The sequence below is a fragment of the Idiotropiscis lumnitzeri genome, chromosome 7 (assembly GCF_059441095.1).
Source record: "Idiotropiscis lumnitzeri isolate Australia: NSW breed Sydney's pygmy pipehorse chromosome 7, RoL_Ilum_1.0, whole genome shotgun sequence".
NCBI classification, from domain to species: Eukaryota; Metazoa; Chordata; class Actinopteri; order Syngnathiformes; family Syngnathidae; genus Idiotropiscis; species Idiotropiscis lumnitzeri.
The window spans coordinates 20,963,578-20,989,975 of NC_142397.1; the positions used below are offsets into that span (position 1 = coordinate 20,963,578).

The window sequence follows — 26,398 nt, forward strand, 5'->3', positions numbered from 1 at the left end:
CACTGTTTGGAAGAACTTATAGAATACCTCAAATTTAAGAACAAATGGGAAATAGTTGTTAAAGCAACTTTAGCTGACCATATGTGAAAAGTGTTAGGAAAACAAAAGACAGGCGCAAATTTAGAGTGACCAGGATCTTTCTGTCTCCCAGCAGGGGCACTAATATAGTGAAGCCAGGATACTGGGTGCTTGTAAGAAGTTTGAAGATAAGACATTTGTAATTACCCAAGGGGGAAGGAGGGGTTAGTAACAGCTCTCACAGCTGTAAAGATAGCAGAAAGGTCAACATTGGTTTATTCGACACGTTGTAAAGAGGTCACACGTTGTAAAGAGGTCACGTTGGTTGAAATCTCCTACAAAGGAGACACCAGACTAAGAGGTTTATACAGAGTTGCAAGCGGGACAAAATTTATTTAAGAGGAACTGTCCACACTTGAGGCCGAGGCCAGACCTGCTGACCAGCATGATGGTCACCAGCTAAGTGGGGACACCTCAGGTGAGATTGGCCGTGCCGTGCATCAGATATTTCTGGCCCGTTGGGGTCGATGTTGCTGTGTCGTTCAGGTGGGGAAGGGGGAGACAGGCCTGGTCTATGTGGCCAGGGCGAGACGTGATTGGAGTGAGACTTCCGGCAGTGACCCATCCAATAATGTCGACATTACACAGCTGTTCCAGTTGGCCGTCCACCAGGGCGTGCCCCTCCCAGTGGCAGAAATCAGGCGAAATAGTCCATCAATGAGAAATGCTACTCGGGCTAAGTAGAACACATTTTGTACATAATTTTGCACGACATCAGAAAAGGAAAATATGGGATTGGATTAAGGAGCGTGACTAAAATTGTTGTACTTGCAGGTTTAGAAGGCCAAGAGAGATAAGAAAAAAGGAGGCAGCTGCTCCTTCCACTTCTGCTGCTTCTGGGCAAGGTTCGGGTGACGCAGCGCCACAGCAGACTGGCTGCTGTCCATAGCAGGCCAGTCAACGAGGTTGGGATTGCAGTAACAGAGGTATGGGTGGTTACAGACGGGGGTTGTGAGTGGGGTGTGCTCTGGCTGCGGGGTGTGGGGTCACTGGGTGATGAGCTGTCCATGCCGAGCCACTTTCTGGAATGTGCCATCCTCCGGTGTCATATCTGTCACAAAGAGCTCCACCAGCGCAGGGGGCGCCACCGTTACCCACTCCCAACGCACTTGACACAAACCCGCTCGTACCCCATTCCGTGACAGGGGGCCGCGGAGCTTCAGCGTTCGAGGACTAGCAGGTCCTAGCATTCCGGGGACGGTGGATGGACAAGTTTTCGATGGTGCTGGATATTGGGGCGAGCTATGAGCTCCTTCCGCAACCCCCACTGAGCCATGTGGACTCTCGAGATTGCCTGAGTCACTGCCATTGACTGAACGAACACTGGAATTCGAGTGGCATTCCCGGATGGGACTGAACTTGACTGTGCACATCCCACGGAGGGAGCATATGTCGTGCTCTCTTCCTTCCCTGTGGCTAAACTGAACTGAAACATTTGAGGGCAGCTCTGAAACCTGGTTCCCATCCTCCCGCGGTGGGTATGCCCTGTTCTTGCTCTGGTCTGAGTGGTTTAGCAACCGCCACCCTTTCAATTCACCAATTGACATATCACATTGTACATGTGATCACAAACATGATTTGGTTTATCAAAAATGCACTCGTCCAAATTTAGTCATGAGTGCATCTTGCGTTAGAATTATATATTTGTTATGTCTACTGGCGTTGCCTCGCACGTGTGCCTTGTCCCTGAGCAGCGGAAATGGTATGAATTGTTTACTGTCGCAGAGCCACAAATCGCATTGAATATTGATGAGCGTCATCATACTAGAGATCTAGACCCCATAGTTGTTGAATACTCCGCGTCACAATCAGGAGATCATATTTCAGCACCGACTACAAATTCTTTGGTTTTGGGAACATTACTAAATTTCAAAATTTCCAGGGAAGGGTCGCTCGGAAATGGTAGTTCTGTGTGTGTCTCTGCTAGAGGTGTTGTGGACCCAGGGCCCGACTGATTTGGGGCTCGGCTCCACAGCTCCGCGATTGTTTTTACTGTCTCTACCCCCTCCCCCAGTTGACAGAATCAGTGTGGGCACAGCCTGTAGGTGGATTGAGTCAATCATGAGACAATAGGAGGTGAAGACTGCAGCGGTCTTGGAGCTGTCTATGTCTTGTAGAGCACCTTTTCTTCCCATAAAAAAAAAAAAAAAAAAAAAAAAAGAAAATAGAGGTTTAATTCGGTATCTGCGTTATTATAGTTTTGGGATTTTTTTTATTTTAAGCATAAATGGTTACTATTTCATTTGTGTTGCTTTAAAATTTGTCAATTAACAGTCAATATTGGAGCGTTAGCTCGAGGCTTAATTTGTAATCTCGGAACGCAGTTAGATATTTGAACTCAGTGAACTCAGCATCACTGGAGTCGGACATTACTCCGTACATCAACCTCCGGGTGCTTTCCCGGAGGTGGACTCAATCTCGCGGGTAAGGACAGTTTAGTGTTCTGGCTAGAACCTCACACGCCATCCAATTGGGAACTACAGAACAACAGTGGTACCATAACTCACAGTTGCGCCCGGCCCCAGTATTTGTGCCCGCCAAGGTTGAGCTTAGAGGTTGACCGCCCGGACGGGCAGGTCAAGAGAGGGAATGTGTAGATGGCATGAATTGGATCAAAGTCAGACACTTTCGAGTCTGAACAAAGACGAGGACGATGCAAATGTTTGACTATTTTGCTGGCTGGCTTGTGCTTTGTGTGGACTATGTTGGCGTTTGAACAAAGGATGCAGGATGACAGAAGTGATGGAGTGAAAGGAGAACGAGTGATGGTGTACTATTCCTGTAATGGAACGGTATGGTATGAAGCAGAGCGAGATGATGGTAAGACGCTGACACAGACACAACAACTACTGCTAAATCTGAAATGTAAACAACCGACACAGGTGAACACTTGCGTGACAATTTTAATTGGACACACCCATGGAATGATGTGGGAATAAAAAAGAAAGAGCCTATTTTTGACACCCAAGTTGCAAAACAAAAGTTCACCTGCCTAAAAGTTAAATGGGACGGGTCCTGGGATTGGCAATATCCAGGAGTCATGGTGTAATGAAAATGTGTCTTTGCCAGTAGGAATCCCTCTCGCTCGTGATGATGTTTGGCTGTGGTGTGGAGAGAAAGTGCTGTACGATAGGCTTCCCACCAATGCCTCAGGTAAGTGCGCCCTGGTAACGCTGATCATGCCAGTTAGTGTGACAGCCTTAGATCTGGCCAAAATGGAGTGGGAAGGTGTTGGACAATGGGGAAGAATCCCCTTCCTTAACAGGAAGAGAAGGGACATGCAAGAATGGTTGAATGCAGGAGATCCCACGTATATAGATGCAATTGGAGTTCCAAGAGGGATCCCTGACGAGTATAAATTGGTGGATCAAATTGCGGCAGGATGGGAGAGCCTTTTCCTGTTCGTTACAGTAAACAAAAATGTGGACCGGATTAATTATGTCCACTATAATGTCCAACGATTGGCGAATTTGACCACCTCAGCACTCCAGGCAGTGCATGAGCAATTGGCTGCCACGTCTCTTATGGCATTCCAGAACAGAATAAGCTTAGATATGGTGTTAGCCGAAAGAGGAGGGGTGTGTGGTATTTTTGGGCATCAGTGTTGTACTCTGATTCCCAACAATACATCTCCTGACGGTCGCCTTACCAAGGCATTGGAGGGTCTGCGCACGCTAAGTAACAAAATGAAGGAGCACTCAGGTGTGGACACCAGTTGGTATTCTGACTGGTTAAACATCTTTGGTAAATATAAAAGCCTGATTGCATCAGTACTGATTTCTATCGCTGTGTTTGCCGCTATTATGGTGTTATACGGATGTTGCTGTATTCCATGTATCAGATCATTAACTGTTAAGACAATAGAACGCACGTTGGGGCCACTCCCTCCGGGGGGTCAGTCCATGATGATCCCTCAAAAGGACCCCCAGGAGGCGGAGGTAGCCGTGGCCCTCCGGAAGTCCAGGATATGAGTATGGAAAGATGGCCTCGGGGACCTGAGGCCATAAGGAGGGAATGAAATTTTCTACTAATTTTCTACTGGAATGAACTTTTCTACTAATTTTCTATTGGAATGACATTTTTGTATTAATTTTCACGAATTGTCTACTGGAATGAAATTTTCTACTGATTCTTATTCTTTTACTAATTGTTTGATGTGTTTTAGTTTTATGGCAAATGATGTCGAGCTCGTGTGCAGCAATGAAATAAGGTGTTCAAGTGATGACCTCAGATGTCTGAGGTCATGAGAGGGATTAAAGGACAATGTAAATGGCAGTCAATTTAAAAACTGAATAAAGAGTAGACTGCTAGGAGCCACTTTTGTGATCCCGGCATGGAAGTCCATTGTTTCAGAGGGGTCTCGTTCACACCTCCTGTGGTGCAGCTGTGATCCAATCTTCCTGCATTCCAATCCTGAGGGTTTGGTCATTAGCATGGTCTAAACTTCAGTTACACTTAAAGGATTTCATACATTTGACTATTAAAGGAATATAAGAGTTTGATCTTAACATAGTTCATTAGATGTTGGTGCATCCAATGTATGAAAATGTGATATTGTAAAATGCTGAGAGTGTGACTGGTGAAGCAAAACTGGTTGCGGGGGTTGTGCAAGAATGGAATGTTTTAGAAGCAGAAGGTGCTGAGCGAGACGAGATGACTCCGGGAAGGAGCGGCCATCGGGGGATCGCACGCAGGAGGAGCCACGGGAATCGGCGGGAGGAGAAAGACCAATGAGAGCGAGCTAAAGTTAACTGCAATACACATAGCCAATAGAATCATGCCAGGATGCCTTTGTCTGTGCCATTTTGCATGTTGTATAGTACGAATCAGTACTGGGCAACTCGGGGGTAGAACACATTCGCTGGTGGCAAGAGAGGTGTAGAGTTGTATTGAGAGGGACCCGAGATCCAGGTGCCATGTAGAAATCTGTGTATTGGGAATAAACCCACTTGTGCGTGAAAATGCCGGCTTCCTGATACCTTTCTATTGCAGAACGAGCGCGCATATTGTTGGATGAGTGAGAGTTGGGTAAGGTCGCAAATTGGAGTCAGATTACTAATTTGAGTTTACATTGGGTTAAAGTTAAATTCTAACATTGATATAAAGATAAATTCCAACATCCCCAAATAGGGAACGTATCAGATATTAAACTGATAAGAACAGATATTACACTTGATCTTAGCCAAAAGGCCGAGAAGCGATATCAGCAAACTGACACAGGGGGCGACTTGATTCTCGACATTCCGAGCAACAGTGACGGTGACCAATGTAAAATGATCACAACAAACCATTTACATGCCAAACATCAAACTCACACATTTTTAGCTGAAAACGAGACCAACTGTTTTGCTTGCCAGCCTGCGAACGAAACAAAAGCTGAGCAATTGCTGGGTACTGTAGTCCATGTGACCCAAAGTGGACCAATTGGAAACAGCAATAGAAGTATTCCATTTACTGGCATCGCAATGCTCTTAAATGGTTAAATAGTTCGACGTGCGAATTTCAAGAATCTAATAAAACGTATTGCGGATCGTAAGAGGACAATTGTGTTGCTTTTCCTCCTCTAAGTGAAAAGAAAGTTAGGAAATCGCTCGCCTGTCACGTGATCCATATCGGACCAATATGAATTCTGCGCTAACTTCATGCCGTGTAACCATGTAAAACAGTCCTAAACAGACTAAAAAACCGAGATCTTTTCGTTTACACGCACTTCCTGCTTCCCAATTGACAATGTCACTTGCTAGCGCCACCACTTGTGTGGAGGTGAATGACAGTAATTTGTCAACTGCGAAAGAAGCTAACTATTTATCGCATGTTGACAAATAAGCATGAATGCGTGCTCACTAAGTGACATGAATGATTTTATTTCATTGTCATTACCATCAGAAATCAGGGGAGCGCGCGAACGCAGTCCCCCAGTGTCAGAAATTGTGCAGTCGAGATTCCCACATTTGGGGAATTCGCAGGGGTCAGTACAGCCGGAGTGCAACGGCTGAGCCTCACCCTGGGTGAACCACCTTCGGGATCATGGTATCTCCCCTGCCAGGTAAGTATGAGATGTACACATTGCCAGGCCAAAAGGTTAAGCACCCACACCATCTTCAGTCACGGGCCCGATTGCAACGCACGTGTGATCGCATGCACACACATACACGCTGGATGATGCATGACACGTACATTAATTTAAGTAGTCTCTTTTAGACTTGCATTAAGTAAATATTTGTGAATGAGGTCAAAAGAATCAGCAAAAACATTCCCATCACGCCTTGCTTAAATTCTAACAAGAATTCAAAGCGAGAATTGAATTGACCCTGCCCCACGCCTTTCTAGCACTCATTTCCTGTTTCTTTGTGTGGTCAGGAACATGTAGCGGTGTAACAATTCAAACTCCTTTACAAAACTTTACTTATTTACGTTTTTGATTAGCCAAGCGCCAATATTATAACTTTATAGGAAATTTATGTGATTTATATTTGAAACCATTATTTATATGACCACCCACCGCATGTTCCCTCAATAACGGAGCAAGACGACGCTTTCTTCAATGAAAGAATGTCCTTTAAGCCGCAGCATGACATGGTATTCGGTGAAAGTCTCAAAAACAAGAGACAGCCTTTGAGAAACACGACAGCTGCTGAAGAGTTTTTTCGTTTTCCCACACAACTACGTAGAACGGAAACATCCAGCAACAAATTCATTGTGACCAGCAGAGGAGGGTGCACCGTTCTTGGAGGTACTGCAATACCAGGTCGATGCGTGGAATGAACGGAGCAAGCCCCTATTCCATGTCCCCGTTCCAAAAATCAATTTAATATCTGGTCCCCAGGAAAGGGACGTATCAGATATTAAACTGATAAGAACAGATTTTTTTCTTTTGATAAATTTTTATTGTTACTGGAGACATTGTTGTTCACATCTCTCCAACATGGAGCACAATCTTAGTTCTGAGGTTACATGTTAAAAAAGCAGCATGTGTGACATAAAGGTGTAAGGTAAAATGTATCTAAAATATATCTAGTCAATATTTTTTAAAAGCAATTGTTAAAAAAAGCACTTCAACCTCTGTTGTGCAGGAGCGTACTATCGCCTTACTAAGTGGGACCTCATCTCACCCTCTCAAACAGAATCCAGAGAGAAAAAAAACCTGCCAGGATGCTTCAAGGAGTTCCTCAGAGGTGTTGCATCTCTCCACTCTCTCCCGAGGAGCCAGGCCGTCGCTGCCAGGACCTTCCCTGTGGGCTCCGGTTCCCTCCTCCGGGCGGGCACAGACGACTCTTCTTGGTGACTCTGTCCTTGGCTTGCCGCAGGCAGCTCAGAGTAGCCGCTGCCATTCGGAGCACAGCCACGGGGGGGTCTGTCTGTGCCTCCTTACCAGCAAGTTTCTGGAGGTCCAAATGGCGTCTTTGATGGCGGCAAGGGTGAGCCACTGCTTTGCAAAATGTTCTCTTGTGTTCGTCATTGGGCCCATCCCATAGAGCACGAATTGTGCATTGAGGACCTCCCTTGCTGGCAAGTCCGGGAATTGCAGGTGGCCGGCTGTCGCCCACAGGTCCGTGGCAGCACTGCACTCCCAGAGGAGGTGCCTCACCGACTCTTGGGCGCCACAACCAGGTCGGGGGCAGTTTGAGTGTGCTGCCATACCTCGGGAGTGCATAACGTACCTGACTGGGAGGATTTCGTGCGCCGCCATCCATGACAGGTCCCGAAGTTTGTTTGGGAGGGCGGGATGGTTTTTACATTTTGATTAGCCAAGCGCCAATATTATAACTTTATAGGAAATTTATATGATCTATATTTGAAACCATTATTTATATGACCACCCACCGCATGTTACCTCAATAACGGAGCAAGACGACGCTTTCTTCAATGAAAGAATGTCCTTTAAGCCGCAGCATGACATGGTATTCGGTGAAAGTCTCAAAAACAAGAGACAGCCTTTGAGAAACACGACAGCTGCTTAAAGAGTTTCTTCGTTTTCCCACAGAACTACATAGAATGGAAACATCCAGCAACAAATTCATTGTGACCAGCAGAGGTGGGTGCACCGCTCCTGGCGGTACTGCAATACCAGGTCGATGCGTGGAATGGACGGAGCAAGCCCCTATTCCATCTCCCAGTTCCAAAAATCAATTTAATATATGGTCCCTAAAGGATCATGTAAATGGCAGTCAATTTAAAAACTGAATAAAGAGTAGACTGCTAGGAGCCACTTTTGTGATCCCGGCATGGAAGTCCATTGTTTCAGAGGGGTCTCGTTCACACCTCCTGTGGTGCAGCTGTGATCCAATCTTCCTGCATTCCAATCCTGAGGGTTTGGTCATTAGCATGGTCTAAACTTCAGTTACACTTAAAGGATTTCATACATTTGACTATTAAAGGAATATAAGAGTTTGAGCTTAACATAGTTCATTAGATGTTGGTGCATCCAATGTATGAAAATGTGATATTGTAAAATGCTGAGAGTGTGACTGGTGAAGCAAAACTGGTTGCGGGGGTTGTGCAAGAATGGAATGTTTTAGAAGCAGAAGGTGCTGAGCGAGACGAGATGACTCCGGGAAGGAGCGGCCATCGGGGGATCGCACGCAGGAGGAGCCACGGGATTCGGCGGGAGGAGAAAGACCAATGAGAGCGAGCTAAAGTTAACTGCAATACACATAGCCAATAGAATTATGCCAGGATGCCTTTGTCTGTGCCATTTTGCATGTTGTATAGTATGAATCAGTACTGGGCAACTCGGGGGTAGAACACATTCGCTGGTGGCAAGAGAGGTGTAGAGTTGTATTGAGAGGGACCCGAGATCCAGGTGCCATGTAGAAATCTGTGTATTGGGAATAAACCCACTTGTGCGTGAAAATGCCGGCTTCCTGATACCTTTCTATTGCAGAACGAGCGCGCATATTGTTGGATGAGTGAGAGTTGGGTAAGGTCGCAAATTGGAGTCAGATTACTAATTTGAGTTTACATTGGGTTAAAGTTAAATTCTAACATTGATATAAAGATAAATTCCATCAATTTATGGTGACCCTGACGTGATGCATGAGAGGTAATAGAAGTCTGGGACTTCAAAGAGAGTCTGGGACTCTAAGAAAAGAAAAGAAGTCTGGGGCTTCAAGAGTCTGGGGCTCAAAGGAAGCCTGGGGCTTCATGAAAAACCACAAGAGTCTGGGACTCGGGCCTGGGGCCCACGTCCACACCAGGTGACGACCTGATAAAGAATAAAGGAGCCGCACATCCGACCGGCCTTCCTCTTGGGCCCACAGTGACATAAGGTAAGCAGATCCTTTTCAAATTCTGCATATTGGCAACGCTAAATTATAAGAGGAAGGCGGAGTGGAACGGCGTTAAAATATATAAATAAATAAATATATAAATAAATAAGTGTAAAAGTGTGGACGATAGTAGTGTAAAATCTGGGATTTACCTACTAGAATAGTTTGGAACTATTCGTGGTTAAGATACGATATGGTTAAATAAATATATAAATAAATAAGTGTAAAAGTGTGGACGATAGTAGTGTAAAATCTGGGATTTACCTACTAGAATAGTTTGGAACTATTCGTGGTTAAGATACGATTTAAAATATCAGAGTGGAAGCGGTGTGAATGTAAAGGCTAAAATTGTTCTGCGTAAGAAGTGTGTTTGGGACACGCACGAGTGGATTTTGATTTCAAGATGGCGAAGGAGAGGAAGTGTTATAGTGGTCTCGGGTCCCGGGTGTGGCACGGAGAATAAGGATAAATTCATAAAAATGAAACATAAAAAAGAGAAGAAAAACATGAAGTAGGGATGAAATAAGAAAAGAGAAAGAAAGAAAGCTAGAGAAAAGAGAAGAAATTGTGTCAGTGTAGCGATTGGAAGTTCAATAAGAAAAGAAAAGGAATGTGAAAAAAATGCAGAATGTGTAGAAAAGAGAAAGGGACAATTAATGTTCCATTGAAAGGAGGATGGTGAAACAGGCAGTATTGAGAATGACAGAGTTTGGTGATTGAAGAAGGTGTGACTTGAACAAATGAAAAGGATAAGAATTAGGGTCTGCTGTAAGGAGGAATTGAAGAAATAAATATTTCATGTTTCATACTTGAGTTGATGGTCTTTCTATTAAGGTAACTGTAATTAGTAACTGGAATGAAATGCACAGATGGAAATGACACGAAGAAAAAGAAAAAGATTGGTGTTATGAAATCTTAATTGAAGGAAGCTTTGAGCGCATGAGAAACCTTTGCAAGAGCATAGGTGGTTCCTGACTTTGTAGTTTGTGATTTGATACCTTGATTGTTTGAGTGGCTTTGGTAAGGCTACAGTGAATTTGGAAAATTAAAGGAAAAAAAATAAGAGTGAGAAAGATTTTACAGAAGGCAATGGGTAGAGGTGTAATCGTAAAATCATGAGTGTGCTGTAACAGAGAGTTCACAGCCCTTTGAAGTTAGATGCTCGTTCCCAAGTAGGGGGAGGAAGTCAGAGAAAGAGGATGAAGTGATTGAAAAAGTGGAAGAAAAGACGGAATGTCTGAGAGGCATTCATCCACAGTTGCCAGACTCGCAACAGTATGTGTTTGAGCCGCCGCCCGTTCCGACGGCGCAATTAATGGCCCCGTAGTCACATTGGGGGGGCAGAATGGTTTGAGATGCAAAAGATAACGATTCACGGATGGCACCAGCGACCATACAATTGATGGAACAGGCTGTGAATAATGAGAGAGAGGGTGCGCGGAGAACAGCAGGGGAGTGTGGAGACGCCCGTGCTGGCCCCAGGGGGGGGGAAGCACCAGCAGGAACATGTAAACATTTCAGACACAAGAGGAAGAACAGGCATCAATGGCAGTCGTTAACTGATTGAAAAGGAAGATATGCCTTTTGGTGCTCTCGAAAGAAGGTCACAGTCCTTTTGTTTCAGAGGTGTGTCTCGGCACCCCCCCTCGATGTTGCAGACGATCTAATCTTCAGGCATCTGCCTCTCCTTGAGGTGTTCTCATGTGGTCGAGCATGGGTCGCACTGTGGAGCAATTTTTTGCAGTGCTAGTGTAGTAAGGTACGGGATAAAGTATATATTCAACTGAACAATAAATATAAATTGGCAGGGAGTATGAACGCAAGTTGAACACGGAAACAGGCAGGGGACACCTGAGGAACAGCAGGGCGGCGACAATCTTATTAAAATTTAAATTTTTAAGCAAAGGGATTATGGATTTGGGATAAGTTTTAAGTGAAGTATTCTATGAACATGTTGAAAGAAAATCTTTGGAAAGGGGAATATCTAGCCATTGGAGATTGGTTTACCAAATATAAAGTTGGACTAAATAGTTTCGTAGATGATTTATTAACTGATGTGTATTAAATGTGACAAAGGTGGAAGACAGATGTTTTTTTGACTGTACGACGCGAACGCTGACATGACAATTTTAGAGGATATGACATCATTCCATAAATACCAGACTGCTAACATTCGCATCTATGAGCTGTTTGATGTCACAGGTGCAGTTTCGTCAGCTACGTCCAGGAGAGGAGAAACAACTTCACGGGGAGTGAATGGGAAAATCCAGAGACCCACAGTTGTGAATTTTGGCATACGCTGGCTAAATTAAGGCAAAATTATGGATCTGCCAGCACAAATCTCAGTGAAATCAAGGCGGACGCGCCAAGGGAGGGGTCTCTGTGTGGAATTGGAAAGTATCGTTTGGTGAATGAAAGTGTGAAAGAAAAAGTGTTTGGATGCATATGTGGTTTGAGTGAATGTTTAAGGGACGGGCCTCAGGACAGAAAATTGTTTGAGGTCACCGGCAAGCCCTTACAGTAATTAGGGTGCGATGGGTGGACAGGCCTGATCAACCTGAATCCCTATTGCACTCCCGAGTATTGATTTTCAAATTGTTATTGGAGAAAGATTGGAGTAATTAAATTCAAACATCAAGTGAATGGTTGATTGACGTTATTACACAAAATTTATGCAAAACTGAAAGTTTTGGAAGGAAGATAATTTACCCCTTCTCATTCTCACTGGCAAGTGCCACTCGTCCAGTTCTGTCCACAGGTTTGAGGTGACATGTGACCAGTGTGACCAGAAGGCCGGAGAACGCTTCAAATAGTGCCTCACCACGCCCATCCCGGAGGTTCTCCTCAACAAGAGGGAGATATAAGATATATTCACATTGGATGCGCGACTAGATAACACACACCCAGTCCAGGATAGGGCAAAATTTTCTTGGATTGTTCAGACTTTTCCATATAATACAGCACCACAGCAGTGATACTTGAAGTTAATGTCGAATTAGTGGCACTGTTTTTATGGAAAATTACTCACTTAACGCAAGGGTAAGTTGTTGTAGAGGAGATATTTCAGACAAAAATGACCCTGAAGTGGTCACAAGCACGTGTCTCATGTTGGATGTATGAAATTTTATTCTGATATTTTCCATTGTAACGTATTTCATTGTATTTAGGACTAAGACATTGTAAAACACTGTTTGGAAGAACTTATAGAATACCTCAAATTTAAGAACAAATGGGAAATAGTTGTTAAAGCAACTTTAGCTGACCATATGTGAAAAGTGTTAGGAAAACAAAAGACAGGCGCAAATTTAGAGTGACCAGGATCTTTCTGTCTCCCAGCAGGGGCACTAATATAGTGAAGCCAGGATACTGGGTGCTTGTAAGAAGTTTGAAGATAAGACATTTGTAATTACCCAAGGGGGAAGGAGGGGTTAGTAACAGCTCTCACAGCTGTAAAGATAGCAGAAAGGTCAACATTGGTTTATTCGACACGTTGTAAAGAGGTCACACGTTGTAAAGAGGTCACGTTGGTTGAAATCTCCTACAAAGGAGACACCAGACTAAGAGGTTTATACAGAGTTGCAAGCGGGACAAAATTTATTTAAGAGGAACTGTCCTCACTTGAGGCCGAGGCCAGACCTGCTGACCAGCATGATGGTCACCAGCTAAGTGGGGACACCTCAGGTGAGATTGGCCGTGCCGTGCATCAGATATTTCTGGCCCGTTGGGGTCGATGTTGCTGTGTCGTTCAGGTGGGGAAGGGGGAGACAGGCCTGGTCTATGTGGCCAGGGCGAGACGTGATTGGAGTGAGACTTCCGGCAGTGACCCATCCAATAATGTCGACATTACACAGCTGTTCCAGTTGGCCGTCCACCAGGGCGTGCCCCTCCCAGTGGCAGAAATCAGGCGAAATAGTCCATCAATGAGAAATGCTACTCGGGCTAAGTAGAACACATTTTGTACATAATTTTGCACGACATCAGAAAAGGAAAATATGGGATTGGATTAAGGAGCGTGACTAAAATTGTTGTACTTGCAGGTTTAGAAGGCCAAGAGAGATAAGAAAAAAGGAGGCAGCTGCTCCTTCCACTTCTGCTGCTTCTGGGCAAGGTTCGGGTGACGCAGCGCCACAGCAGACTGGCTGCTGTCCATAGCAGGCCAGTCAACGAGGTTGGGATTGCAGTAACAGAGGTATGGGTGGTTACAGACGGGGGTTGTGAGTGGGGTGTGCTCTGGCTGCGGGGTGTGGGGTCACTGGGTGATGAGCTGTCCATGCCGAGCCACTTTCTGGAATGTGCCATCCTCCGGTGTCATATCTGTCACAAAGAGCTCCACCAGCGCAGGGGGCGCCACCGTTACCCACTCCCAACGCACTTGACACAAACCCGCTCGTACCCCATTCCGTGACAGGGGGCCGCGGAGCTTCAGCGTTCGAGGACTAGCAGGTCCTAGCATTCCGGGGACGGTGGATGGACAAGTTTTCGATGGTGCTGGATATTGGGGCGAGCTATGAGCTCCTTCCGCAACCCCCACTGAGCCATGTGGACTCTCGAGATTGCCTGAGTCACTGCCATTGACTGAACGAACACTGGAATTCGAGTGGCATTCCCGGATGGGACTGAACTTGACTGTGCACATCCCACGGAGGGAGCATATGTCGTGCTCTCTTCCTTCCCTGTGGCTAAACTGAACTGAAACATTTGAGGGCAGCTCTGAAACCTGGTTCCCATCCTCCCGCGGTGGGTATGCCCTGTTCTTGCTCTGGTCTGAGTGGTTTAGCAACCGCCACCCTTTCAATTCACCAATTGACATATCACATTGTACATGTGATCACAAACATGATTTGGTTTATCAAAAATGCACTCGTCCAAATTTAGTCATGAGTGCATCTTGCGTTAGAATTATATATTTGTTATGTCTACTGGCGTTGCCTCGCACGTGTGCCTTGTCCCTGAGCAGCGGAAATGGTATGAATTGTTTACTGTCGCAGAGCCACAAATCGCATTGAATATTGATGAGCGTCATCATACTAGAGATCTAGACCCCATAGTTGTTGAATACTCCGCGTCACAATCAGGAGATCATATTTCAGCACCGACTACAAATTCTTTGGTTTTGGGAACATTACTAAATTTCAAAATTTCCAGGGAAGGGTCGCTCGGAAATGGTAGTTCTGTGTGTGTCTCTGCTAGAGGTGTTGTGGACCCAGGGCCCGACTGATTTGGGGCTCGGCTCCACAGCTCCGCGATTGTTTTTACTGTCTCTACCCCCTCCCCCAGTTGACAGAATCAGTGTGGGCACAGCCTGTAGGTGGATTGAGTCAATCATGAGACAATAGGAGGTGAAGACTGCAGCGGTCTTGGAGCTGTCTATGTCTTGTAGAGCACCTTTTCTTCCCATAAAAAAAAAAAAAAAAAAAAAAAAAGAAAATAGAGGTTTAATTCGGTATCTGCGTTATTATAGTTTTGGGATTTTTTTTATTTTAAGCATAAATGGTTACTATTTCATTTGTGTTGCTTTAAAATTTGTCAATTAACAGTCAATATTGGAGCGTTAGCTCGAGGCTTAATTTGTAATCTCGGAACGCAGTTAGATATTTGAACTCAGTGAACTCAGCATCACTGGAGTCGGACATTACTCCGTACATCAACCTCCGGGTGCTTTCCCGGAGGTGGACTCAATCTCGCGGGTAAGGACAGTTTAGTGTTCTGGCTAGAACCTCACACGCCATCCAATTGGGAACTACAGAACAACAGTGGTACCATAACTCACAGTTGCGCCCGGCCCCAGTATTTGTGCCCGCCAAGGTTGAGCTTAGAGGTTGACCGCCCGGACGGGCAGGTCAAGAGAGGGAATGTGTAGATGGCATGAATTGGATCAAAGTCAGACACTTTCGAGTCTGAACAAAGACGAGGACGATGCAAATGTTTGACTATTTTGCTGGCTGGCTTGTGCTTTGTGTGGACTATGTTGGCGTTTGAACAAAGGATGCAGGATGACAGAAGTGATGGAGTGAAAGGAGAACGAGTGATGGTGTACTATTCCTGTAATGGAACGGTATGGTATGAAGCAGAGCGAGATGATGGTAAGACGCTGACACAGACACAACAACTACTGCTAAATCTGAAATGTAAACAACCGACACAGGTGAACACTTGCGTGACAATTTTAATTGGACACACCCATGGAATGATGTGGGAATAAAAAAGAAAGAGCCTATTTTTGACACCCAAGTTGCAAAACAAAAGTTCACCTGCCTAAAAGTTAAATGGGACGGGTCCTGGGATTGGCAATATCCAGGAGTCATGGTGTAATGAAAATGTGTCTTTGCCAGTAGGAATCCCTCTCGCTCGTGATGATGTTTGGCTGTGGTGTGGAGAGAAAGTGCTGTACGATAGGCTTCCCACCAATGCCTCAGGTAAGTGCGCCCTGGTAACGCTGATCATGCCAGTTAGTGTGACAGCCTTAGATCTGGCCAAAATGGAGTGGGAAGGTGTTGGACAATGGGGAAGAATCCCCTTCCTTAACAGGAAGAGAAGGGACATGCAAGAATGGTTGAATGCAGGAGATCCCACGTATATAGATGCAATTGGAGTTCCAAGAGGGATCCCTGACGAGTATAAATTGGTGGATCAAATTGCGGCAGGATGGGAGAGCCTTTTCCTGTTCGTTACAGTAAACAAAAATGTGGACCGGATTAATTATGTCCACTATAATGTCCAACGATTGGCGAATTTGACCACCTCAGCACTCCAGGCAGTGCATGAGCAATTGGCTGCCACGTCTCTTATGGCATTCCAGAACAGAATAAGCTTAGATATGGTGTTAGCCGAAAGAGGAGGGGTGTGTGGTATTTTTGGGCATCAGTGTTGTACTCTGATTCCCAACAATACATCTCCTGACCGTCGCCTTACCAAGGCATTGGAGGGTCTGCGCACGCTAAGTAACAAAATGAAGGAGCACTCAGGTGTGGACACCAGTTGGTATTCTGACTGGTTAAACATCTTTGGTAAATATAAAAGCCTGATTGCATCAGTACTGATTTCTATCGCTGTGTTTGCCGCTATTATGGTGTTATACGGATGTTGCTGTATTCCATGTATCAGATCATTAACTGTTAAGACAATAGAACGCACGTTGGGGCCACTCCCTCCGGGGGGTCAGTACATGATGATCCCTCAAAAGGACCCCCAGGAGGCGGAGGTAGCCGTGGCCCTCCGGAAGTCCAGGATATGAGTATGGAAAGATGGCCTCGGGGACCTGAGGCCATAAGGAGGGAATGAAATTTTCTACTAATTTTCTACTGGAATGAACTTTTCTACTAATTTTCTATTGGAATGACATTTTTGTATTAATTTTCACGAATTGTCTACTGGAATGAAATTTTCTACTGATTCTTATTCTTTTACTAATTGTTTGATGTGTTTTAGTTTTATGGCAAATGATGTCGAGCTCGTGTGCAGCAATGAAATAAGGTGTTCAAGTGATGACCTCAGATGTCTGAGGTCATGAGAGGGATTAAAGGACAATGTAAATGGCAGTCAATTTAAAAACTGAATAAAGAGTAGACTGCTAGGAGCCACTTTTGTGATCCCGGCATGGAAGTCCATTGTTTCAGAGGGGTCTCGTTCACACCTCCTGTGGTGCAGCTGTGATCCAATCTTCCTGCATTCCAATCCTGAGGGTTTGGTCATTAGCATGGTCTAAACTTCAGTTACACTTAAAGGATTTCATACATTTGACTATTAAAGGAATATAAGAGTTTGATCTTAACATAGTTCATTAGATGTTGGTGCATCCAATGTATGAAAATGTGATATTGTAAAATGCTGAGAGTGTGACTGGTGAAGCAAAACTGGTTGCGGGGGTTGTGCAAGAATGGAATGTTATAGAAGCAGAAGGTGCTGAGCGAGACGAGATGACTCCGGGAAGGAGCGGCCATCGGGGGATCGCACGCAGGAGGAGCCACGGGAATCGGCGGGAGGAGAAAGACCAATGAGAGCGAGCTAAAGTTAACTGCAATACACATAGCCAATAGAATCATGCCAGGATGCCTTTGTCTGTGCCATTTTGCATGTTGTATAGTACGAATCAGTACTGGGCAACTCGGGGGTAGAACACATTCGCTGGTGGCAAGAGAGGTGTAGAGTTGTATTGAGAGGGACCCGAGATCCAGGTGCCATGTAGAAATCTGTGTATTGGGAATAAACCCACTTGTGCGTGAAAATGCCGGCTTCCTGATACCTTTCTATTGCAGAACGAGCGCGCATATTGTTGGATGAGTGAGAGTTGGGTAAGGTCGCAAATTGGAGTCAGATTACTAATTTGAGTTTACATTGGGTTAAAGTTAAATTCTAACATTGATATAAAGATAAATTCCAACATCCCCAAATAGGGAACGTATCAGATATTAAACTGATAAGAACAGATATTACACTTGATCTTAGCCAAAAGGCCGAGAAGCGATATCAGCAAACTGACACAGGGGGCGACTTGATTCTCGACATTCCGAGCAACAGTGACGGTGACCAATGTAAAATGATCACAACAAACCATTTACATGCCAAACATCAAACTCACACATTTTTAGCTGAAAACGAGACCAACTGTTTTGCTTGCCAGCCTGCGAACGAAACAAAAGCTGAGCAATTGCTGGGTACTGTAGTCCATGTGACCCAAAGTGGACCAATTGGAAACAGCAATAGAAGTATTCCATTTACTGGCATCGCAATGCTCTTAAATGGTTAAATAGTTCGACGTGCGAATTTCAAGAATCTAATAAAACGTATTGCGGATCGTAAGAGGACAATTGTGTTGCTTTTCCTCCTCTAAGTGAAAAGAAAGTTAGGAAATCGCTCGCCTGTCACGTGATCCATATCGGACCAATATGAATTCTGCGCTAACTTCATGCCGTGTAACCATGTAAAACAGTCCTAAACAGACTAAAAAACCGAGATCTTTTCGTTTACACGCACTTCCTGCTTCCCAATTGACAATGTCACTTGCTAGCGCCACCACTTGTGTGGAGGTGAATGACAGTAATTTGTCAACTGCGAAAGAAGCTAACTATTTATCGCATGTTGACAAATAAGCATGAATGCGTGCTCACTAAGTGACATGAATGATTTTATTTCATTGTCATTACCATCAGAAATCAGGGGAGCGCGCGAACGCAGTCCCCCAGTGTCAGAAATTGTGCAGTCGAGATTCCCACATTTGGGGAATTCGCAGGGGTCAGTACAGCCGGAGTGCAACGGCTGAGCCTCACCCTGGGTGAACCACCTTCGGGATCATGGTATCTCCCCTGCCAGGTAAGTATGAGATGTACACATTGCCAGGCCAAAAGGTTAAGCACCCACACCATCTTCAGTCACGGGCCCGATTGCAACGCACGTGTGATCGCATGCACACACATACACGCTGGATGATGCATGACACGTACATTAATTTAAGTAGTCTCTTTTAGACTTGCATTAAGTAAATATTTGTGAATGAGGTCAAAAGAATCAGCAAAAACATTCCCATCACGCCTTGCTTAAATTCTAACAAGAATTCAAAGCGAGAATTGAATTGACCCTGCCCCACGCCTTTCTAGCACTCATTTCCTGTTTCTTTGTGTGGTCAGGAACATGTAGCGGTGTAACAATTCAAACTCCTTTACAAAACTTTACTTATTTACGTTTTTGATTAGCCAAGCGCCAATATTATAACTTTATAGGAAATTTATGTGATTTATATTTGAAACCATTATTTATATGACCACCCACCGCATGTTCCCTCAATAACGGAGCAAGACGACGCTTTCTTCAATGAAAGAATGTCCTTTAAGCCGCAGCATGACATGGTATTCGGTGAAAGTCTCAAAAACAAGAGACAGCCTTTGAGAAACACGACAGCTGCTGAAGAGTTTTTTCGTTTTCCCACACAACTACGTAGAACGGAAACATCCAGCAACAAATTCATTGTGACCAGCAGAGGAGGGTGCACCGTTCTTGGAGGTACTGCAATACCAGGTCGATGCGTGGAATGAACGGAGCAAGCCCCTATTCCATGTCCCCGTTCCAAAAATCAATTTAATATCTGGTCCCCAGGAAAGGGACGTATCAGATATTAAACTGATAAGAACAGATTTTTTTCTTTTGATAAATTTTTATTGTTACTGGAGACATTGTTGTTCACATCTCTCCAACATGGAGCACAATCTTAGTTCTGAGGTTACATGTTAAAAAAGCAGCATGTGTGACATAAAGGTGTAAGGTAAAATGTATCTAAAATATATCTAGTCAATATTTTTTAAAAGCAATTGTTAAAAAAAGCACTTCAACCTCTGTTGTGCAGGAGCGTACTATCGCCTTACTAAGTGGGACCTCATCTCACCCTCTCAAACAGAATCCAGAGAGAAAAAAAACCTGCCAGGATGCTTCAAGGAGTTCCTCAGAGGTGTTGCATCTCTCCACTCTCTCCCGAGGAGCCAGGCCGTCGCTGCCAGGACCTTCCCTGTGGGCTCCGGTTCCCTCCTCCGGGCGGGCACAGACGACTCTTCTTGGTGACTCTGTCCTTGGCTTGCCGCAGGCAGCTCAGAGTAGCCGCTGCCATTCGGAGCACAGCCACGGGGGGGTCTGTCTGTGCCTCCTTACCAGCAAGTTTCTGGAGGTCCAAATGGCGTCTTTGATGGCGGCAAGGGTGAGCCACTGCTTTGCAAAATGTTCTCTTGTGTTCGTCATTGGGCCCATCCCATAGAGCACGAATTGTGCATTGAGGACCTCCCTTGCTGGCAAGTCCGGGAATTGCAGGTGGCCGGCTGTCGCCCACAGGTCCGTGGCAGCACTGCACTCCCAGAGGAGGTGCCTCACCGACTCTTGGGCGCCACAACCAGGTCGGGGGCAGTTTGAGTGTGCTGCCATACCTCGGGAGTGCATAACGTACCTGACTGGGAGGATTTCGTGCGCCGCCATCCATGACAGGTCCCGAAGTTTGTTTGGGAGGGCGGGATGGTTTTTACATTTTGATTAGCCAAGCGCCAATATTATAACTTTATAGGAAATTTATATGATCTATATTTGAAACCATTATTTATATGACCACCCACCGCATGTTACCTCAATAACGGAGCAAGACGACGCTTTCTTCAATGAAAGAATGTCCTTTAAGCCGCAGCATGACATGGTATTCGGTGAAAGTCTCAAAAACAAGAGACAGCCTTTGAGAAACACGACAGCTGCTTAAAGGGTTTCTTCGTTTTCCCACAGAACTACATAGAATGGAAACATCCAGCAACAAATTCATTGTGACCAGCAGAGGTGGGTGCACCGCTCCTGGCGGTACTGCAATACCAGGTCGATGCGTGGAATGGACGGAGCAAGCCCCTATTCCATCTCCCAGTTCCAAAAATCAATTTAATATATGGTCCCTAAAGGATCATGTAAATGGCAGTCAATTTAAAAACTGAATAAAGAGTAGACTGCTAGGAGCCACTTTTGTGATCCCGGCATGGAAGTCCATTGTTTCAGAGGGGTCTCGTTCACACCTCCTGTGGTGCAGCTGTGATCCAATCTTCCTGCATTCCAATCCTGAGGGTTTGGTCATTAGCATGGTCTAAACTTCAGTTACACTTAAAGGATTTCATACATTTGACTATTAAAGGAATATAAGAGTTTGAGCTTAACATAGTTCATTAGATGTTGGTGCATCCAATGTATGAAAATGTGATATTGTAAAATGCTGAGAGTGTGACTGGTGAAGCAAAACTGGTTGCGGGGGTTGTGCAAGAATGGAATGTTTTAGAAGCAGAAGGTGCTGAGCGAGACGAGATGACTCCGGGAAGGAGCGGCCATCGGGGGATCGCACGCAGGAGGAGCCACGGGATTCGGCGGGAGGAGAAAGACCAATGAGAGCGAGCTAAAGTTAACTGCAATACACATAGCCAATAGAATTATGCCAGGATGCCTTTGTCTGTGCCATTTTGCATGTTGTATAGTATGAATCAGTACTGGGCAACTCGGGGGTAGAACACATTCGCTGGTGGCAAGAGAGGTGTAGAGTTGTATTGAGAGGGACCCGAGATCCAGGTGCCATGTAGAAATCTGTGTATTGGGAATAAACCCACTTGTGCGTGAAAATGCCGGCTTCCTGATACCTTTCTATTGCAGAACGAGCGCGTATATTGTTGGATGAGTGAGAGTTGGGTAAGGTCGCAAATTGGAGTCAGATTACTAATTTGAGTTTACATTGGGTTAAAGTTAAATTCTAACATTGATATAAAGATAAATTCCATCAATTTATGGTGACCCTGACGTGATGCATGAGAGGTAATAGAAGTCTGGGACTTCAAAGAGAGTCTGGGACTCTAAGAAAAGAAAAGAAGTCTGGGGCTTCAAGAGTCTGGGGCTCAAAGGAAGCCTGGGGCTTCATGAAAAACCACAAGAGTCTGGGACTCGGGCCTGGGGCCCACGTCCACACCAGGTGACGACCTGATAAAGAATAAAGGAGCCGCACATCCGACCGGCCTTCCTCTTGGGCCCACAGTGACATAAGGTAAGCAGATCCTTTTCAAATTCTGCATATTGGCAACGCTAAATTATAAGAGGAAGGCGGAGTGGAACGGCGTTAAAATATATAAATAAATAAATATATAAATAAATAAGTGTAAAAGTGTGGACGATAGTAGTGTAAAATCTGGGATTTACCTACTAGAATAGTTTGGAACTATTCGTGGTTAAGATACGATTTAAAATATCAGAGTGGAAGCGGTGTGAATGTAAAGGCTAAAATTGTTCTGCGTAAGAAGTGTGTTTGGGACACGCACGAGTGGATTTTGATTTCAAGATGGCGAAGGAGAGGAAGTGTTATAGTGGTCTCGGGTCCCGGGTGTGGCACGGAGAATAAGGATAAATTCATAAAAATGAAACATAAAAAAGAGAAGAAAAACATGAAGTAGGGATGAAATAAGAAAAGAGAAAGAAAGAAAGCTAGAGAAAAGAGAAGAAATTTTGTCAGTGTAGCGATTGGAAGTTCAATAAGAAAAGAAAAGGAATGTGAAAAAAATGCAGAATGTGTAGAAAAGAGAAAGGGACAATTAATGTTCCATTGAAAGGAGGATGGTGAAACAGGCAGTATTGAGAATGACAGAGTTTGGTGATTGAAGAAGGTGTGACTTGAACAAATGAAAAGGATAAGAATTAGGGTCTGCTGTAAGGAGGAATTGAAGAAATAAATATTTCATGTTTCATACTTGAGTTGATGGTCTTTCTATTAAGGTAACTGTAATTAGTAACTGGAATGAAATGCACAGATGGAAATGACACGAAGAAAAAGAAAAAGATTGGTGTTATGAAATCTTAATTGAAGGAAGCTTTGAGCGCATGAGAAACCTTTGCAAGAGCATAGGTGGTTCCTGACTTTGTAGTTTGTGATTTGATACCTTGATTGTTTGAGTGGCTTTGGTAAGGCTACAGTGAATTTGGAAAATTAAAGGAAAAAAAATAAGAGTGAGAAAGATTTTACAGAAGGCAATGGGTAGAGGTGTAATCGTAAAATCATGAGTGTGCTGTAACAGAGAGTTCACAGCCCTTTGAAGTTAGATGCTCGTTCCCAAGTAGGGGGAGGAAGTCAGAGAAAGAGGATGAAGTGATTGAAAAAGTGGAAGAAAAGACGGAATGTCTGAGAGGCATTCATCCACAGTTGCCAGACTCGCAACAGTATGTGTTTGAGCCGCCGCCCGTTCCGACGGCGCAATTAATGGCCCCGTAGTCACATTGGGGGGGCAGAATGGTTTGAGATGCAAAAGATAACGATTCACGGATGGCACCAGCGACCATACAATTGATGGAACAGGCTGTGAATAATGAGAGAGAGGGTGCGCGGAGAACAGCAGGGGAGTGTGGAGACGCCCGTGCTGGCCCCAGGGGGGGGGAAGCACCAGCAGGAACATGTAAACATTTCAGACACAAGAGGAAGAACAGGCATCAATGGCAGTCGTTAACTGATTGAAAAGGAAGATATGCCTTTTGGTGCTCTCGAAAGAAGGTCACAGTCCTTTTGTTTCAGAGGTGTGTCTCGGCACCCCCCCTCGATGTTGCAGACGATCTAATCTTCAGGCATCTGCCTCTCCTTGAGGTGTTCTTATGTGGTCGAGCATGGGTCGCACTGTGGAGCAATTTTTTGCAGTGCTAGTGTAGTAAGGTACGGGATAAAGTATATATTCAACTGAACAATAAATATAAATTGGCAGGGAGTATGAACGCAAGTTGAACACGGAAACAGGCAGGGGACACCTGAGGAACAGCAGGGCGGCGACAATCTTATTAAAATTTAAATTTTTAAGCAAAGGGATTATGGTTTTGGGATAAGTTTTAAGTGAAGTATTCTATGAACATGTTGAAAGAAAATCTTTGGAAAGGGGAATATCTAGCCATTGGAGATTGGTTTACCAAATATAAAGTTGGACTAAATAGTTTCGTAGATGATTTATTAACTGATGTGTATTAAATGTGACAAAGGTGGAAGACAGATGTTTTTTTGACTGTACGACGCGAACGCTGACATGACAATTTTAGAGGATATGACATCATTCCATAAATACCAGACTGCTAACATTCGCATCTATGAGCTGTTTGATGTCACAGGTGCAGTTTCGTCAGCTACGTCCAGGAGAGGAGAAACAACTTCACGGGGAGTGAATGGGAAAATCCAGAGACCCACAGTTGTGAATTTTGGCATACGCTGGCTAAATTAAGGCAAAATTATGGATCTGCCAGCACAAATCTCAGTGAAATCAAGGCGGACGCGCCAAGGGAGGGGTCTCTGTGTGGAATTGGAAAGTATCGTTTGGTGAATGAAAGTGTGAAAGAAAAAGTGTTTGGATGCATATGTGGTTTGAGTGAATGTTTAAGGGACGGGCCTCAGGACAGAAAATTGTTTGAGGTCACCGGCAAGCCCTTACAGTAATTAGGGTGCGATGGGTGGACAGGCCTGATCAACCTGAATCCCTATTGCACTCCCGAGTATTGATTTTCAAATTGTTATTGGAGAAAGATTGGAGTAATTAAATTCAAACATCAAGTGAATGGTTGATTGACGTTATTACACAAAATTTATGCAAAACTGAAAGTTTTGGAAGGAAGATAATTTACCCCTTCTCATTCTCACTGGCAAGTGCCACTCGTCCAGTTCTGTCCACAGGTTTGAGGTGACATGTGACCAGTGTGACCAGAAGGCCGGAGAACGCTTCAAATAGCGCCTCACCACGCCCATCCCGGAGGTTCTCCTCAACAAGAGGGAGATATAAGATATATTCACATTGGATGCGCGACTAGATAACACACACCCAGTCCAGGATAGGGCAAAATTTTCTTGGATTGTTCAGACTTTTCCATATAATACAGCACCACAGCAGTGATACTTGAAGTTAATGTCGAATTAGTGGCACTGTTTTTATGGAAAATTACTCACTTAACGCAAGGGTAAGTTGTTGTAGAGGAGATATTTCAGACAAAAATGACCCTGAAGTGGTCACAAGCACGTGTCTCATGTTGGATGTATGAAATTTTATTCTGATATTTTCCATTGTAACGTATTTCATTGTATTTAGGACTAAGACATTGTAAAACACTGTTTGGAAGAACTTATAGAATACCTCAAATTTAAGAACAAATGGGAAATAGTTGTTAAAGCAACTTTAGCTGACCATATGTGAAAAGTGTTAGGAAAACAAAAGACAGGCGCAAATTTAGAGTGACCAGGATCTTTCTGTCTCCCAGCAGGGGCACTAATATAGTGAAGCCAGGATACTGGGTGCTTGTAAGAAGTTTGAAGATAAGACATTTGTAATTACCCAAGGGGGAAGGAGTGGTTAGTAACAGCTCTCACAGCTGTAAAGATAGCAGAAAGGTCAACATTGGTTTATTCGACACGTTGTAAAGAGGTCACACGTTGTAAAGAGGTCACGTTGGTTGAAATCTCCTACAAAGGAGACACCAGACTAAGAGGTTTATACAGAGTTGCAAGCGGGACAAAATTTATTTAAGAGGAACTGTCCTCACTTGAGGCCGAGGCCAGACCTGCTGACCAGCATGATGGTCACCAGCTAAGTGGGGACACCTCAGGTGAGATTGGCCGTGCCGTGCATCAGATATTTCTGGCCCGTTGGGGTCGATGTTGCTGTGTCGTTCAGGTGGGGAAGGGGGAGACAGGCCTGGTCTATGTGGCCAGGGCGAGACGTGATTGGAGTGAGACTTCCGGCAGTGACCCATCCAATAATGTCGACATTACACAGCTGTTCCAGTTGGCCGTCCACCAGGGCGTGCCCCTCCCAGTGGCAGAAATCAGGCGAAATAGTCCATCAATGAGAAATGCTACTCGGGCTAAGTAGAACACATTTTGTACATAATTTTGCACGACATCAGAAAAGGAAAATATGGGATTGGATTAAGGAGCGTGACTAAAATTGTTGTACTTGCAGGTTTAGAAGGCCAAGAGAGATAAGAAAAAAGGAGGCAGCTGCTCCTTCCACTTCTGCTGCTTCTGGGCAAGGTTCGGGTGACGCAGCGCCACAGCAGACTGGCTGCTGTCCATAGCAGGCCAGTCAACGAGGTTGGGATTGCAGTAACAGAGGTATGGGTGGTTACAGACGGGGGTTGTGAGTGGGGTGTGCTCTGGCTGCGGGGTGTGGGGTCACTGGGTGATGAGCTGTCCATGCCGAGCCACTTTCTGGAATGTGCCATCCTCCGGTGTCATATCTGTCACAAAGAGCTCCACCAGCGCAGGGGGCGCCACCGTTACCCACTCCCAACGCACTTGACACAAACCCGCTCGTACCCCATTCCGTGACAGGGGGCCGCGGAGCTTCAGCGTTCGAGGACTAGCAGGTCCTAGCATTCCGGGGACGGTGGATGGACAAGTTTTCGATGGTGCTGGATATTGGGGCGAGCTATGAGCTCCTTCCGCAACCCCCACTGAGCCATGTGGACTCTCGAGATTGCCTGAGTCACTGCCATTGACTGAACGAACACTGGAATTCGAGTGGCATTCCCGGATGGGACTGAACTTGACTGTG

At 44.9% G+C, this 26,398-nt stretch overlaps 2 non-coding genes and 6 pseudogenes across 2 annotated transcripts; all 8 read right to left on the bottom strand.

Annotated features, from left to right (window-relative positions):
- Nucleotides 1-5,148: 5,148 nt before the first annotated feature.
- LOC148334007 (U2 spliceosomal RNA) lies at nt 5,149-5,280 on the bottom strand (annotated as a pseudogene).
- Nucleotides 5,281-5,968: 688 nt separating this feature from the next.
- On the bottom strand, nt 5,969-6,132 carry LOC148334008 (U1 spliceosomal RNA). Its single transcript, XR_015844385.1, has one exon. It is a non-coding gene; the product is annotated as a U1 spliceosomal RNA (small nuclear RNA).
- Nucleotides 6,133-6,789: 657 nt separating this feature from the next.
- Nucleotides 6,790-6,964, bottom strand: LOC148334009 (U2 spliceosomal RNA; annotated as a pseudogene).
- A 1,148-nt stretch (nt 6,965-8,112) lies between these two features.
- On the bottom strand, nt 8,113-8,232 carry LOC148334010 (U2 spliceosomal RNA; annotated as a pseudogene).
- A 9,448-nt stretch (nt 8,233-17,680) lies between these two features.
- Nucleotides 17,681-17,812, bottom strand: LOC148334011 (U2 spliceosomal RNA; annotated as a pseudogene).
- Nucleotides 17,813-18,500: 688 nt separating this feature from the next.
- LOC148334012 (U1 spliceosomal RNA) lies at nt 18,501-18,664 on the bottom strand. Its single transcript, XR_015844386.1, has one exon. It is a non-coding gene; the product is annotated as a U1 spliceosomal RNA (small nuclear RNA).
- Nucleotides 18,665-19,321: 657 nt separating this feature from the next.
- On the bottom strand, nt 19,322-19,496 carry LOC148334013 (U2 spliceosomal RNA; annotated as a pseudogene).
- A 1,148-nt stretch (nt 19,497-20,644) lies between these two features.
- LOC148334014 (U2 spliceosomal RNA) lies at nt 20,645-20,764 on the bottom strand (annotated as a pseudogene).
- Nucleotides 20,765-26,398: the final 5,634 nt, after the last annotated feature.